At 50.0% G+C, this 17243-nt stretch overlaps 1 long non-coding RNA gene across 1 annotated transcript in view; it reads left to right on the forward strand.

Moving 5' to 3' along the window:
• Positions 1 to 921: 921 nt before the first annotated feature.
• Positions 922 to 17243, forward strand: part of LOC102554173 (uncharacterized) — a 30970-nt gene continuing 14648 nt past the window's right edge. The window contains exon 1 of the long non-coding RNA XR_010058502.1: positions 922 to 16716. This is a non-coding gene — a long non-coding RNA (uncharacterized LOC102554173). The remainder of the gene's footprint in view (positions 16717 to 17243) is intronic.

The following is a 17243-nucleotide window of genomic DNA, read 5'->3' on the forward strand; positions in this document are numbered from 1 at the left end:
AAGTTAACAAAACTATATTAAGAGGGAAAATACTAAGACCTCGTGGTGGGCTGTGTGCTGTTCTAAGTATTATATTAATTACTTCCTAACTCACCAGCCTTTCTGTTTCATGGATGAAAAGTCAGGTCAGGGGGGAGGGAGGGAGAGAAGGGGGGGAGGGAGGGAGGAAGGGAGGGAGGGAGAGAGAGAGAGAGGCAGAGACACAGAGACACAGAGACAGAGAAGTAAGTTAATTGCCTAAGGCCATTCCCAGCAGCAAGTTTCAAAGTCTGCTGCTCAGGTCACTGTGTTCCCTCCAGACACATGAAGACACAGTGTAACAACTATCATACCTGAGGTGCAACTTAGGAGCAGAAGCTACTGAAATGATGCTCATTGATTTTATCAGAGGCAGTTTTGCCCCTGCCGGGATTGACTTTGTATCTGTGTATGTCCTCTTAGCTCTATTTATCTCTAGCAGTTAGTTATTAAGGTATAAACAAACCTTTCCAAAGGAAACTATTCACTTATATTAGAGTACACAGATGGGAATCAGATTCCGTGCCACAAGGCACATGCCCTGTCCTCAAGAACTGGGGAGACATTACCCATCACTTTTCCTGTACCAAATCTGCTTAGGTTTCTTGTTCTTGTTCTTGTTAGTATTTTGTCCTTTCTGTTTAAATCTATGGTTCTCAGCCTTCCTAATGCTGCAACCCTTTAAAACAGTTCCTCATTGTGGTGACCCCCCAACCATAAAATTACTTCTGTTGTTACCTTATAACTGTAATTTCGCTACAGTGATATGCAGGATATCGGATATGACCTCTGTGAAAGGGTCATAAAACCCACAAGTTGAGGACCACTGGTTTAAATGCTTGAAAATTTCTGCCTTTGGTTTGTTTTATTTTTGTTTTGTGGTGTGTGTGTGTTGCAGGGTGGGGGGGATTGGGTGGGTTTGTTTTGTTTGTTTGTGTTTGTTTTGTCTGGAGATGGATTCTCCTGCCTCAGCATCCCTAGTGCTGTGGTGCTGGGCATGTGCACCACATTCAGCTCTCTGTCTTTGCTATTGTGGCTCACCCAGCATGAACCTCAATCCTCAGCATGGTGTAACCGACTCAGAAGACTTGGAATTCCACAGAGTGCAGCATCCTTCCTGATGTGAAGGGACATCCTTTCATCTATGAATTTGTTTTTAATGTTTTGGATTCCCTGCCTTAGGGACCATTTACCCCATTTCCACAGGCTTTGTCTTGACACACCCATCCGTCCACATCTCTCTTGACATCTCTTTGTGTTTACTAGATTCCTAACCTGTCCTCTGTTAGCAGTGCCTGTCGGCCAGGCCTGCCGCTCCTTACCGTTGCCACTGTATTTATAAATGGTATACAACGTTGGTGCCCGTCCTAGCTTTAACTGTCAACTTGACACAGCTCAGAGTCACCTGAGAGAGGACTCTTAATTGAAAGATTGCATCAGCATGTGGGCAAGTCTCTGGGGAATGGTATTGGTTTTAAACTGATGTAGGAGGGCCAAGCTGGTTGTGGGTAACAGGATTCCCTGGACAGGTAGTCTGTGTGAGAAGCTAAGTCTAAGTCTGCAAGCCTCCGTGGTTTCTGCTTCAGGATCCTGCAGCAATGGGCTGTGTGGCCTGGGATTGTGAGCCATACCCTTTCATCCCCTAAGTTGCTTTGGTCTCAGCAACAGGATGAAACCGGAACAGTCTGGATTCTCACTCCGTTCCCTTAGGACTGTTTGCTTTTTATTTATTTTAACTAACTCGATTTAAGTGTCTGTTGTAAATTTAAGGAATACAGGACCTGGCACATACGAGCTGAGATTTCTACCACTCAACTACATCTCTAACCCTAATGAAGTGACTGGGTTAAACTGATACAATATAACCCCTCCCTTTCCTGTCTTCAGACTCAACCTTCGCCTCTCACCCCAGGGCCCAGTGGTAGTAAACTAGCTTTTTATGTTAATACCACCAGATCCGAATCCCTTTATAACTCTGTGCTTTGCATAAAGATCATTTAACAACTGTACCGCTGCCCTGGTGTGAGTCAGGATGGGCAGGAAAGGCTGCAGCAGTGTGCAACCTCTGACCCGGGACGCTTAACTTAGAACAGCACCCCCAGTGGGTGCTACCCATGGGAGAACGTTCTGCTTCACGGTGTTCCCAGAGTCCTGTGTGAAAGGAAGACACCATTATTAGCTACACGCTCCCTACAGTGAGTGGGAATTGTGATAAATTGACTGCCATGACTCATGACTTTCGGTCGGATGGGACCCCTGTCATTTCTGCTTGGTTTTCATTGGCCAGTGTTGAGCCCATGGAGACAGCTTCAAAGGCAGTAGAAGCAAATACTGTGTGCCCAGAGGAGGAAAACTGGGCTGTTCCCAGGCAGATGGTTTTAATGTCCACACTGCCGATGGTCTTCAATGCAGAGCTCGTGACTCACTGTTGGTTCCGGCATTCCATCTCTATCTTCTGGGTGTGAGAGCCCTTGGGGGAGAAGGGACGGGGCGCACACAGCAACTGGCAACATCATGTCCCTGTCCCATGGTCACTGTGTCACAAGGTCACTGTGCCAGAGACACTGCCACCCACGACCACCTCACGCTTGAAAAACCTTACAATTCCAAAACCAAAGTAAAGAGAGGTTCAACCTATCCAGTGTCCTGCTGGTGACCAGGGGCTCAGAACGGAAAGCATTCCAGGTCTTCCTCACGGTCACCCTGGATGGAGCACAGTCTGTGCCACACTGGGTTTCGACTCCGCTACTTTGTGTTCTGCTGCGGCACTCATACACTCAACAGCTTTTCTCTTTTCCTCCCTTCCTTCCTTTCATGTTTTGATATCAGGTCTCCTGTAGCACATGCCGTCTGCAGACTCACAGCACATTTCTGTTGTGCTTGAGGGTGGAGCCTTAGGCCTTCTCCGTGCCTACTGTGAACACTCTAGCAACTGCGCCATATCTCCACGCACTCGTATCTCATCTGTTGGCTTTGGAGGAGCATGACCTCACTCGGGGAATAAAGCCCTAAGTAAACATGGCCGAGTCCCGGTGACCCACTAGTGTCTTACATGTGTGGGACTCCCCCTTGACTACGTATAACTGAAAAGGCAAAATAATAATGATTCTGGCAGTTACAGCTGGATGGACTTGTGTGGTGTGACTCATTAAAACTGTGTGATCTTACGCCCTGGGACATCTCTCCCCCTTCTTCTTTTTTTTTTTTTTTTTTTTTTCTTCCTTTATTGGCGCAGGGTTTTTCTGTGTATCCCTGGCTATCCTGAAACTCGTTCTGTAGACCAAGCTGGGCCCTGGAACTCAGAGATTCACTTGCCTCTGTCTCCCTAGTGCTGGGATTAGAGGCATGTGCTACCACTGCCTTGGCGACGTTTCTCTTTTTCTATGAGGTCACAAGATTCACACGGCCACCTTAGTTAATGAAAAATTCACAAGAATCTGAAGTCTTTCAGGCTCTCCCACTGAAGGGAAGGAAGTGTGTTATGGGCCGCTGGCTGCAAATGGTGGTTGCCTTTAGATGCAAACAGGGTGAGTTTTGATGCTTGGTCTGCATCGGGCTCCCCCTCCCCCTCCCCCTTGTACAGAGTGGGTGGTAGAGCTGGGGTCCTGCGTTCTGGGCCGTGAGTCAAGGAACAGCGCTTGAGTAGAGGACAGAGACCACAGTAAGCCTGCTTGTCTGCTGTGCGCCTGAGAGGAAGGAAAGCATCATTGAGTGGGGCAGGAAGTGCCAAGGCCCTGAGGTAGGGACATGCTCGACAAATCAAAGAGGCAGGAAGGAGGTCAAGGACCAAGCTTCTGCTCTACCCCACCACTCTTCACAGCTGTCCAGTCTGAGCCTCCAAGTTCCGGTGAGAAGCAATTACGGACATAACTGGTTTGCCCTCCATGGGAGGAGTGCTCTCTGCTTTGTAACTCGGTGAGGATGAGGGGTGCTAGAGGAGGAAAGTCAATCCTAAGCAGAAAATAGGAGACATTTCCTGGGAGGGTTTTTCTTTGGAAGTGGGTCTCTCTTGTGGCTGAGGGCAGGCCACAGATGGACTCTGGCCTTTGAGTAGACAATGTGTTCCTTCCTCGGCAAAGCATACGTGTGGCATCTGGATCCTGTATACAGGTGGAGGGCCAGGCATCGGTGAGATCCTGGGACGGGCTTTCTCTGCTCTTCTGCTTGGTAAAGGGTTCGGTTACATTGACCCAGCACTGCTGGGTCAGAGACTGTGTAAGGCAGGAGCTGTCTGCCCCTCACCAAGGACAGCGTAGGAACTCGGGTCCCTCTAGGGCTGACCTGCTGAGCCTGAGCTTCAGCCTTGGTGCCTCAGGTACTGTGAGTGGCTAGCCGGGTCTTTGTGGCAGGATGCCACGTGTGAGCCCGTCACTGCGGATCTCTTGATGTCCTTGAGAGGAAAGGAGCTGGACCCAGGCTAATGGGATCTGATGCTGATGGAGCCACACCCCGATGCTGCCAATGTTCAGATGACCAGGCTGCATTCTTGTTACCTCCGGATGCAGATGTCACCAGTTTAGTCATCTGTCCCATTTCTGGAAAGGTCCATAATGCCTGAAGAAGGAGAAACCCCTTCGTAGTGAATGCTGAACACACACATGCTCCCTCAAGTCAGGAGGAAGTGAGGCTTCCCCTGCCAGCTTCTCTCCACCCCCCACCCTATCCCCCTTGCTTGATTCTGCAAACCTGAGACCTACCCCAGAGCTGTGGCACTGCAGTGGGTGAGCAGAGATTTAAGTGGCTGATGCCATTGTTCCCTCTTCACAAACCTCTTGTTTTTATAAGAATAAACTTACTCGGCCCTTTTGCTCCCGGGAAGGGGAAAACTTCAGAAGGGTCTGTTCTTGATGTCAGTGGGGACAGAACCATCTCCCGGGTACACACCCAGCTACAGGCTTGCTATGCGTGACTCCTGGGTGAAACCCATCGCTTTATTTCGCCTCCACCACTGGTCCTTGGGTGGTCCTTGCCCAAGTCATCCATCACTGGCTCTCTGTCCCCTGTCCTGCCCTCTCAGCCAGGCCTGGGCAGAGTCTGGCCTTGCTGTTGGTCACGTGCGGGGTTCGCTGCCATGGCTTCTCCAGGCCCACGGAGGGCAGCCTCGTGGATGCTCCTGGGCTTTCCAGGATCAGCTTAGAGTTGTTCCTGCCTGCAGCAGCTTGCTGGCCGGTGGCCAGGGTTTTGTTTACTGCTCTCAGAGCAGACATTCTCCTTCCTCCCGCCTGGGCCATTTTCTGAAGACATTAAGCTCTTGGCTCACTGTCCTCGCCTCCTGCTTCCGGCTGCGCTGCCTGGCACAACCACGTCCTGTCAAGTGGCTGAGCCAGCTCTGAGTTCCTCTGTCCTCCCAGCATAGCGGGGGCCCACGGCAAGGCCCGCTTCGGGTCCTCTGGCCAGGGCCCTTTCCCTTTATGTTGCTCTCCTCCTGAGAGTTATTAAAATGGGTACATTCCCCAAGGTTTTGAAGACAGGGTAGGCACATTGTAGCTTCTCCCTGGCAGTCAAAAGTTCAAATAATGACTTGAGTGTGAGTCCAGTGTGTGTCTGCCATCTTGTGTGGAGTCAGCTGGTGCCTGGGTTTGCCTTCCACAGTCTAAGTCCCAGCCTCTTCTGGAAGTGAACTTAACCCCCAGGCACCCCAGGCAGGCCAGCGAAAGACAAGGGCAGCTGACAAGGACTTTAGACTTCTTGCCTGGCATTCTCCTAGGACAGGACAACAAGCTTCCAGGATCAGGAGGGGACCCTCTCTTCCTGCTTCACCCTGCTCTGTACTCACATCCCCATCGCTCCACAGAAAGTTACCTGGAGGGAGCCAGGCGCCGCTGACAACCAGGCTCAAGCCTGAGTCAATAGCCACACCTGAGGCAGAGAGTCCGCAGGGAAGCAGCTTCCAGCCAGCTCCCTTCAAGAGCCTCCACTCGTGGATGTTTATCCGGTGACTCAGTCAGGATCCGGGGCCAGATGGTTAGCTTCTTGACTGTTTAAGGAAAGCTCCCACCCTAAAGGGGCCTCACGCTGCTGCTTCTACTCCGAAGCTCCAGCCTTTCGTTAAAGTGTTTTTACCAGCTATCTTGGGGGAGGAAAAAAGGAACGTTTCCTTTTTATTCAAGGACAGGTACAGATTCGTCAGACTTTTAATTGCAACATGGCCCATACTACAAGTTAATGAAGAACGAATGGAAGGAAGCCTATCAGTCTCTCTGTCTGTCTGTCTCTGTCCATCTCTCTCTCTGTCTCTGTCTCTCTCTCTGTGTGTGTATATGTGTGGTGTGTGTGCATGCGCATATGGTGTGTGTGTGTTTGTTTGTGTGTGTGCGCACGCGCACGTGTGCACTGACGGGTGCACCTATAGTGGTCAATTACTAAAGGTTATTTTTTGAGACAGAATCTTTTATTGAACTTGGGGCTCACAATTCAGCTGGGCTGGTTTGCCAGCATGCCCCAAGGATCTGTCTGCATGTCTCTGCTCCCCCAGTGCTGGGGTGACTGGCAATATGACCGCACCCCATTTTTATGTGGGTGTTGGTGACTCACTCTTTTAAGATTTTCCTGAGCGAGCCATCTCCCTAACCCCCTCTGTATTGCTTTGTAGACAATAAAAAACTCCTTTTTATTTGTAAAATACCACTCTGTAAATGAAGGAAGCTAGGAAGAACCATCTATATGGAACTCAGTGATCAGTGAACTTCTATATGGTCAGGGAAGGATAGATTAGGGACATCAACCATACAGGGACTGAAGGAGAGACACTAGGCGTCAACCCAGGCTGGTGTGTCTTTGGGCAGAAAGATGTATCACTAACTTCTCAGGCTATGTTACCTGCAGACTGAGTTCCCTTAGCCTATCTTTAATCAAGATGGCGTCGTCAGAAATCAGGCTGCGGCCGCTCCCAATCTGCCAGTCTCTTCCCCCAGAACCTCACAGATGCTAGACAGGTACTCCATCACTAAACCATCAGCCTAGGCTGGCCTTGAACTCATGATCCTCCTGCCTCAGCCTCCGAGGTAGTTGGGCTTTTCTTTATATCGCTTGCCAAAGCCTAATGGATGAGTAGTGAAATGAAGGTAAGCAGGGTGAGACAAGGTTCCTTTTGTGGCAAACGCAAACTTTGACCTCTCTCCCACGTAAATGAACCCCCAGGGACTGATGCTAGATTGATCTGATGCCTCTGCCATGATCACCCATCCACCCGAGGTAGAGAGGTCTTCTGTCGGAGTCACTGATTTTAGGATAAGTGATGAGCATTCAAATGATCCTATAAGAAATCCTGAAGGCCCTTCGCTAATTGGGTTGCTCTGTGAGAAGGTGGGGGGGGAGGGCAGAATCATCCCCTATATTCTAAACTTCGGGGTCTCCCCATCCCATCACTATATACTGCTCCCTGAGATGCTCCCTCTTGCAGAGAACAGATCCTGCCGTGCATCCACCCATGGCGATGCCCCATCATCCCTACGCAGCCTCTCTGGGAAGCTAGGGCACACACCCGTTCCAGTAGCCCCGAGACTTGCTGTGTGGCCAACAGGCTGTGGAGACAGTGAGAGGGTCCGTGCCAGCTAGGGTTACCCTTTAATCCAACTTCCTTTTCCACAGGACACTAGGGCCCTGCTCCTCTCTTCGCTGCGGTAGCTATCAGACCAGCTGTGACAGTCTGTTGACTGTGTCCTGAGGACTATGCTAGCTCATCCCAGCTCTCCCTGATCAGACCTCTGCTTGGCACTGCAGTCTCCATGACAACCTATAGCCGTCTCTCTCGTGCTCTCCATCCCTGGTCTCCCTGCTTCCACCAGGATGTTCGCCCTGCCCTCGGGATGACCCTCTGCCTTCAGAGCTGGGCTCTTATCCGTGCCCTCCTGTCATGGGCCAGCATGCTATAGAGCTGAGCCTATCTTCTCCATGGCCTACTAGCCCTCTTGAGACTCCTTAGCAAGGTGTCCTGGGCTAGCTCCCTCATTAGCACACCCTTCCCCCTTAGAAATTTCCTTCATCCCCCAGGCATTTAATGGAGTCACCAAGTCACCAACTAGGATTATTGCAGGTGATCCTGAAATGGTTCTCTGGAAAACCTCCTAACTCATTCCCAGTGGAAACCCCAGCCCCGCCTCTGGCTCTTAGACTCCTTTGCCGTTTTCCTTCTGTTGAGCAGCTGTCGCTTGCTGAATATCCTGGATGTTTGCCTGGCTACCTTTATTGCCTCCTTCCTATCAGAGTTTGACCTGAGTGGTTGGATAAGCTTTGTTCATTTCTGTGTGTGTGCACACAGTAGGCGCTCACTGAATACCGGCCAGCTTCGTGTTACGTTTATTGGGGGCGTTTATTTTCCCAGCAGGTATCACAGTGGGTCGTCTTGGAGTTGGGGAGTCCCATGGACCCCAGGATGGCAGGATAGACAGCTGATCTGTCTTTCCTCACAGCCTTTAGCTATTCTCTTCCATAGAGTCAAACCCTCTGCCGTACAGGACCCCAGGATGGCAGGATAGACAGCTGATCTGTCTTTCCTCGCAGCCTTTAGCTATTCTCTTCCATAGAGTCAAACCCTCTGTTAGAGAATTCAGTTAACTCAGTTCATGACATTATTTTTTTCCCTGTGATCACTTAATCCTGCTCAGTCTCAAACTTCGTGTCCAAGCAGACAGGAGTGCTGAGGGAGGGCTGCCCTGGACATCCTGTTGTTCTTCTGGGGCTCAGTGCTGGGGAGGGGTATGCTGGGGCCCAGGGAAGGGCTTGGGGCCTCACTGGGAGGTCTGCAGGGCTCTGGCTATGGTGCATTCCTCACAGTTTGATTGCCTCCAGCAGTCAGCTTGGTTGGGGGGTGAGGGGAATGGAGAGTGTGTGAGTGTGTGTGTGTGTGTGTGTGTGTGTGTGTGTGTGTGTGTGTGTGAAGCTGAGGCTCTGTGTGGACACGTGATCTCTCAGCTCCCCCAACCATTGTAAGCTGCATTCTGGGCTTTCGCATACTTTCTCTAATTGAGTGAGTCTGCAAAGGCCATAGGACAGACAACACACAGGACTTAGACATGTAACAGACACATTCCCCAGGCGGGCTGGTATGTGGTAAACAGGAGGCCACCTTTCCCTATATCTCTGTTCTCTCATTATGGCAAATTCAGATTATAATCAACCCCTTCGTGTATCCACAGGTAAATACCAGTCAGAAAACAGGGCCTTCTCATTTCACGTCCCAGGAAATTCTGAACTTGATTCTGTTGAGCGTGGGTTACTCCTAGGGTCTTAGGTGTTTGCCCCGCTAGCTTTATTGATTCCTTTTCCTATCAGAATTTGACCTGAGTGGTTGGCTCAGTTTTGTTCACTCTTGCTTCTGCCCAGAGTAAGCACTCACTGAACACTGCTAGCCTCATGGGATGAAACAGTTGGGCGTCTCCTTTCCAGCAGGTTTAACAGTCTTCAGTCTTAGGGCTGGAGACCTCAGAATGACTCGAGGCCCATTGCCCATTGCAGTACAGACCTTTTTCCCCACAAGTTGGAGCTCCATTGTGTACATTTTAGACCAATCTGTTTTTTGGCATATGAAGTCAGCTTGCCTTGTAGCAGATTACCAGTCATTTCTATGCCATTGTACTCTATAGTTTGAACTTAGGTTTTGTTATTTATTCTTTGCTGCCTTTTCTCTTTTCTTCTTCTTTTTATATTGTCTCCTTTTTTATTTTTATTTATTTATTTTCTTTTTGAGACTAGCTGTTATTTCATGGCTCAGGCTAGCCTGGAACTTAGTACATAGCCCAGCCAGCTTCAACTGTCTTAGCCTCCCAAGTGCTGGGATCTCAGGTACAAGCCATTACTCCCAGCTTGCCCTTAGTTTTATAGAGAATGGACTCTCTGTAACAGTAAATAAATGTTTGTTTAAGACAACCCAAGGGGCGGGTGACATTGTACGAATCGTGATCCCAACACCCAAGTCACAGATGCGTTTATTATGTGGACCTCAAAGGAGGAGTAATCGGAGTAATCGTGGGAGAGATGGGTTACATCCTTATCACCACAGCGAAACTTCCATCACCAAAAAAACGTAAGCCCAGTTTCCAACCGGGACAGAGTTTGATGGTTACTCAGGCAGCGGTGTGACTGCACACCTCGCTTGGCCAGATCTTTTGTGCTCTTCAAGTACGGAGCCTACTGAGACCCCCTCCAAAACCAGGAGACAAAACAAAAGCCACGCATCCCTGCACCGTGAGTCCTACGCACACTCCCAAGCGCTGCTGAAGAAGATGAGAAAAAGAGAGACGGAGGAAGACCTAGGTTTATGAATGAGCCGTTCCTTGGGAGGTGGTGGGGGGCGAGATGGCGGGGGCATGTCCCCTGCTCAGCTATCTGTGTCATGCACCCCTAGAGGGGAGGCCGCAGTCGAGCCTGAGACAGTTCGTAGGGGCGAGGCGTCTGCACTAATGAGGAACTCAGGGTGAGCCGCACGCACGCACGCACGTACGCACGCACGCACGCACGCACGCACGGCTGGAAGCCACAGACAGCTAGTGTGCCCATGCGGAGGAATCTCGCCGGCCTGCAGGCGATCCTGAAGAAAACACTTTAATTAATATGTAAAACAGCAGTGGGAAGAAAAGCCAGGTTAATTTCCAAACCACATCAGTGAGGGCACATTTGGGTTAGGAAACCTTGGAGACTTAGAGGCAGGCCCCCTTGTTTGAAACCACAGAGGTGCTTTTGTCTGTGTGAGAGCAGCTCCCTAAAAGGCCCTTTTATCTGCCCCCCACAGTGCATTCCTTTCTTTGTACTTAAAAACATCCCCTTGACCGGACCACGGGCTGTTGTCTTTCATTTGCAATGTGCCCTCTGTTCTGCTGGGGACTTGTGGGCCAGGGTAATTTCTCCTCATTTCTTGCTGCTCGCCCATCTCTAAGTCATCTTTTTTCTTGGTGCCTGTAGGCTTTTGTTTCCACACACACCCCCTCCCCCCAATTCTCCTGCCCGTGTTTAGCCTGAGCCTTCAGCTTACCTCTGGGCAGGGGTCCAGAATGACTTGAGCTGAAGGCATGAAACGCATACAGTGCCCCATACCGGTGACTTCCTGAGAGCCTGGAGTCCTCAGATTCAAATGGAGGACCCAGACAGACAAACCAGGCTTTCTCACTCTGGCCTGAGAACCACTACACTGTGCTGGGAATGAGTTCCTCCAAAAGTATGCCTTCCTGTGGGAGTTTCCTGGCTCCTTCTCGGGCAGCACGTTTGAGATCCCGACATGCAGAATAGACTGCGCTCATCTCCACCCGTCTCCGTTGCTTCTCTCAAATCCCTGGTACCTACCAGCTCACCCATTCTCTCGAAGCCCTAAGAAAGGCAGGAAACTCCCCAGGTCACACATTCCTGGGAGAATCACACATCCTGGGGGATTTCTGGGGTGGACTGCTAACCTGGCATATTTAAGGCCTTGCAAATGGTTCGACAGATATGCAGACGTCTTCACACTTTTTCAGAGGTTTCTATCCAGGAACTGTCTGTCCCTCAGATCCATTTTACTCTGACCCCTATGCCATAGCTTGTTGGCCACTGGTTCCGGCCCAGAGAGAAGCTGTGAGCTCCTAGTTGCTAGCTCCTGTCTTCTCTATTGTGGTGGCCAGAGATGTCCCCCCATCTATCCCTAAAGCCCTAGTAACTTTAGAAATTGCAAACACTGGTGTGGAGATCAGATCTCTTTGAGCTCTGCATCTCTTGCTGACTTGAGTGCACCTTCCGAACCCTTTCCACCCACTTTCCGATGCATTTGAAAGTGAAGCAGGCATTTAAGGACCGTCCATCAAAGCAGCTCCCATCAAATGCTTGCATTCTTGTGGTGGGAGAATTGGGGCCCCTGGTGTGTGCGTTCCTGCTGAGAAGGCTCTCACCATCTACCCTTGTCGATGGTCTGTACCCAAGCTTCACTTTGGTCTCAGTCTCCAGGATGACGTGACATCAAAACTTGCCTCCTCTGGTGCACGCTTCTACTGATATGGAAGGAAGGTGAGCGCAGCAAGTGTGGGGTGGGTATGCTCAAAGAACTTCATATACTCACGGGGCTACGTAATCCAGTCCAATAAAATCAATAGAATATAGAGTTTGATAAACAAAAGAGAACATTCCTTGCTCTCTTAACTGGTCATTGCAGTTCTCCCAGAGTTCTCCGCTCCAGGACTCCTCAGAACTCCGTTAGAGAGCACTCCTGCAGAGGCTTATACTGAGGCCTTAGGGTGGGGGTGTCTGGGGAGGACGTCCTCCATTTCCAGCATCCTTTGTTGCTTCCCCAGACGTTCGAGGGCTCAGCAACCCGGAGGCCGTGACAACCACAGCTCCTGTTCAAAGGTCTGTGCTAACAGAGATTCTTCAATTTTTTTTTTAATGGAAAGCTTCAATGAAGCTAGTGAAGTCAATGATGAACTGTACAGATCAGGAGACCAAAGATTTGTAAGGCTTCCTCTTGGACAACATGGTGGATACAGGACGCATGGAGCCGGGAAGGGTTCATCCGGGGACGGCAGTGTCCAACTTACCTGTACTTCCGTGCCTCACCCACAGGGTGCAGGTTCCCGTTTCCTCAGACCTAACCTGGACTTCTCCACCAAGAAACTCTGTGAACGTGAAGTCGTCGACGTTTTTCTAAAGGGGATTACTTTTAAATTCTCTCTCCCTCTAACACGCAGTGAGATTTTGGCAGCTAGAAAAGACTCATTCCCTAGCTATCACCATGGGTGATTTTCCCAAACTACTGCTTTGGGCCAGGGGCCATCACCCAGTCTACAGCCCCTGTGAGCACAGAGGAGGCCTCAGGCAATCCTGCCTGAAGCACCTCTGGGTTTTGGCATTAAATTCATGCTTGAATTTGAGTAAAGAGCTTTTCTGTTTTCCTTAGGAGCAGCCAGCAATCATCTAAGCTAGGGAGAAAGGATCCATTCACCCCATCTGCCCCATACTGCTTTCTGTATCTGGGATGGGTCACTGCCTTAGCAAGCAGGCGACTTTGCCTGAAGATTAAAACCCTGTGCTCCGAGTCTTAGGGAGCTCCTGTGTCTGAGGGGGAACTCATTCATACCCCTTAATGCAGACATCCAGGATGCTCGCGCTAAGGGTTTATTAAAGCTTAATGCAATCACAGTCTTTCTGGCTCTATGTGATCTCCCTCCATTAGTAGCTTGCTGCCTGCATCTTGCCCACAGCCAAGTGTGTCAACCCAACGAATCAGGGAAGCAATGCTCTGACTTGAGCAATTAAATCAGAGCAGACACTTGAGAGTGAAAGCCGAGGCAAACACAGGCTCTCCTTTCTGCTTGGGAACAGCTAGATCTTCAACACTGGGTCTGTGAACAAAGCCAGCTGATGCTGGATCTGCTCCCGGGGCAGGTGAAGCCTAAGCTGACGGGCACAGCCCATCCTGGCCATCCTCTCTCTCCCTTGTTTATCAGGTGGGTCTGACCTGGGAGGGTCTCGGAGGAATGCCTGGGTGAGGACCAAAGGAAAATCTGGGGGACAGAGGACATCTGGTGGATTGAGTCTATTAATGGCCATTGTGCAAAGTGAGTTAAAGCCTACCTGAAAAGGTGGGAGTGGAGTACATTCCTGTCTGTGCTTTGATCACCAACAGAACATCTGTCTGTCTGCCTGTCTGTTTGTCTGTCTGTCTCTCTGAGACAGGGTCTTTCCACATAGCCATGGCTGTCCTGGAATTTACTATGTATACCAGATTGGCCTCAAACTCACAGAGATCCACCTGCCTCTGCCCCACCCCCCCAAGGTGTGCACCGCTATATTCAACTTTCCCTCTCTCTTTCTCTCTCTTTTTCTCTCACTCTTTCTCTTTCCTTTTTCTCATTCTTTCTTTCTCTTTTTCTTTATCTTTCTCTCCTCCCTCTCTCTCTCCCTCTCCCTCTCCTCCTCCCCCCACTCTGGAATAAGGTGAGCTCCCTTTCTTTTTCCTGATGACCACATGGTTCCACATTTTGAAGCACCTACAAAACGACTTGGGTGTGGTCAGACTCAGGCTGGAGGAATCAGGATCGCCATCCAGCAATGTAGGACTATGGAGCTGGGGGCGTGGCTCTGCTGGTAACGCACCTGCCATACCCACAAAGTCCTGGGCTCAGTCTCCAGCATCCATGTGTAAAAATCTGGGCACAGCAGCATGAGTTTACAGTCCTAGTGCAGAGAAAGTGCACACAGGTGGTTGCCTGGAACACAACGTCCAACTAGCCTTATCGAATTGGGAGTTCCAGGCTCACTGAGAAACCGTCTCAAAGGTGAGGTGCACAAGCGGGTGAGGCACTTGCCGCCAAGTCTAATGACCTGACTTCAAGCTTTAGGACCCGAATGGTGGAAGGAGAGAATCTAATCCCACAACGTGTCTCCCTGATCACTATACATGAATTCCTCCCGTGCAAAACAAGTGAATAGATAAAAAGAACTACAAGGACCCGAGTGGATCTGAAAGGCCGCTCGCAAGACCACAGGTGGATGGATAGTCTAGTGTTCCCTGTGTCCACAGTTCAGCATCCGGAGAGAAGCTGAGAAGCGCAGGCCCTCTGGTAAGCTCTGGAGGGTTCCATTCACAAACTGCTTGGATTTAGGCTATAGTCTGTGTCCGAGGCCCAGTCTGACAGGGACCAGAGATGTGCAGAGGGGTGATTTTTCTTCCCGACTCTCTTATCAGCCAGACGACTCGTCCATGTGGCATCTGCTGGTTTTTGCAGCCTTTCGCTATTCTCGGTTCTGAAGAGAGAGAGAGAGAGAGAGAGAGAGAGAGAGAGAGAGAGAGAGAGAGAGCGCTTTCTGCTGTGGAAAAATCAATGTGCTTGTCTCTGACATAGATCTTCCACATTGCAGGGATAGATGCCCAAGTGATGCTTGCATTGATCACCCTGATTCTATCTCCGCTTGACAGAGAGACCTGAGGTTAAATAAGATTATACAGCTTACTTAGGCAATTGTTTTCATAACAAACTTGATGATTTCGGAAGGAGGAGAAGGAAAGCCCTTACGTCCCTCCCTCCCCCAAACTAGGACGGTTTCCTGGCATTTTTGAATCCAAGGTTCTGTTTGTAGTTTCAACAGTAAAAGGTTTCAATGTGGCTCTATTTTGGAGCTCACCAAATTAGCGTTTTTTGTTTATTCCTACTTTTATCTGAGATTCTGTTTGGCTTGAGTCCCGCTGTCCATGCATGTTTGTGAACAGGAAGGAGTGTGTCCGTCGGAGCCTGTCACTAACAGGAGAAGCTGGACTGGCAGACTGCCTTGTACCCCTTTCCTCTGCATTGCCTGGGAGGTAAAGAACTGCTGTAGCTCCAGCCTCGGGGTCCAGAAAGAGTCCTTGGGACAATCAGCCAGGGGATGGCCGCTGGCATGGTACATCAAGGAGTTTGACTCCCTCCGGTGTCCTGCCCTTACAGGGTGCTGAAGGATCCAGAGGAGGCAAGCCTGTTTTGCATGCTTGTGTCTCTGTTGAACACTGAGGTACACTCCCAAGTCTCTGCAGTGAGAACTTTCACCTCAGCTTTACCTGTGAGAAAGGTAACACCAGGGAAGCACTCGCCTCTGAGAATCCTGTCCTGAGTAAGCTGGGGTTAATCTGAAGGCTTTCTGGTTCCCCAAGTGTAGCCTGGAAACATACAGGTGCTTGAAACATGTAAACCGTAAACTTCAGTGTTTTAACAGTACAAACGTCAGCCTGAACCATCGTTGTATAATTATAAAAATCCCACGTAAGTATAAATACCTTAATGCGGCAGCAGACAGCAGTTTCCTTTATCTAAATGCCGGCTTATTACAGGTCAGCTGCACTTTCCTCAAACACAGTCATTACGGAGCGAGAGCCTGTCATTTTTTTTTTTTTTTTAAGCAGACTCTCTTACCCTCCACACGCCTGGCTTTTTCTGGACTGGCACACACTGTGGAGACACTGTGTTGTTTTTCTGTACCCCAGGCCTACAGTGTACAGATGGACAGGTGGACAGACAGACTGACAGACGGACACGGCACTCAGAGGGACCCTTGATTTCCTGTCTCTGGGAGCAATAGAAAACAAAGACAACGCAAACCGTGACAAGCTCACGGCTCACGTCGTGTCAGCTCGAAGTGCAGCTGGGCATAATGAGGAAATCAAGGCAGGAGGAGCAGCTTGTAGCAGCTGGGCACACTGTAGCCACCATCAAGAAGGAGAATGAGCCCAGGCTTCCTTCCCCTCAGCTCCCATTCCGTGTTTTATACAACCCATATCCCGTGCCCCGGGAATGAATGGTCCTGCCTACGGTTGATGGGTCCTCCCACATCAGTGGGCAAGACGATGACAGCGAAGGGAATCCCCCACAGGTATGCTTAGAGACCCATCCTCGGGTGATTTCAGATTTTCCCAAGCTGATAGTTAACACACCGTCACACACAGACACCCCTCTGCCAGCCAGCTAAAGCCTTAAGGTCAGCGAAGAGTCATCACAGCCCATAGTCTACACAGGCAACAAGACAGGCGTTGACTCACTGCCTCCTTGGACCTGCACCAGTGATCTGTGCAGGCAGCCGAGGCATGCTGTCAGAGGAAGATGTGGAGATGATAGGCCAGGCAGTGGCCTCAGCTGCCCGGGTCACTTTCTTCTGGGCCCAGGCTCCCTTGGTTCCTGTGTATCTCTCTTTTTTTTTTTCCCAGAGGGAGGGAGGTGGCACGTTTTCAAATGGAGTCTGAGTAGGAGCTCAGTGCCTTGCACATTCAAGGTAGGTGCTCTGCCAGTGTGCCAGACACCCCATCCCGATCTCACTTTTCAACAGAGGAATGTGTCTGTCTGTCTGTCTTTTTATTTCCTTTTTTTCTTCCTCCCTTCCCCCTCCCTCCCCCCTCCCCCTCCCCCTTCCTCTCCCTCCTCCTTTCTTTTTTTCCATTGTTGGGATTCTGTGCATATACTCCTAATCTTTCCTCCCACTCTTATCTCACGGTATTACTAAGTCACCTTCCTTAGCCGGGTCTTAATATATCACCACAGTGACTCCTACAGTGGAGGGAACAATTCCTTTGAACCCTGAGACAGGTGAATGACCTTTTGAAACACACACACAGACACACACACACACAAACACACACACAAACACACACACAAACACACACACAAACACACACACACAAACACACATACACAAACACATACACAAACACACACACAAACACACACAGACACACACACACAGACACACACACAAACACACACAGAGACACACACAGACACACACACAAACACACAAACACA

The sequence above is a fragment of the Rattus norvegicus genome, chromosome 16, assembly GCF_036323735.1.
Source record: "Rattus norvegicus strain BN/NHsdMcwi chromosome 16, GRCr8, whole genome shotgun sequence".
NCBI classification, from domain to species: Eukaryota; Metazoa; Chordata; class Mammalia; order Rodentia; family Muridae; genus Rattus; species Rattus norvegicus.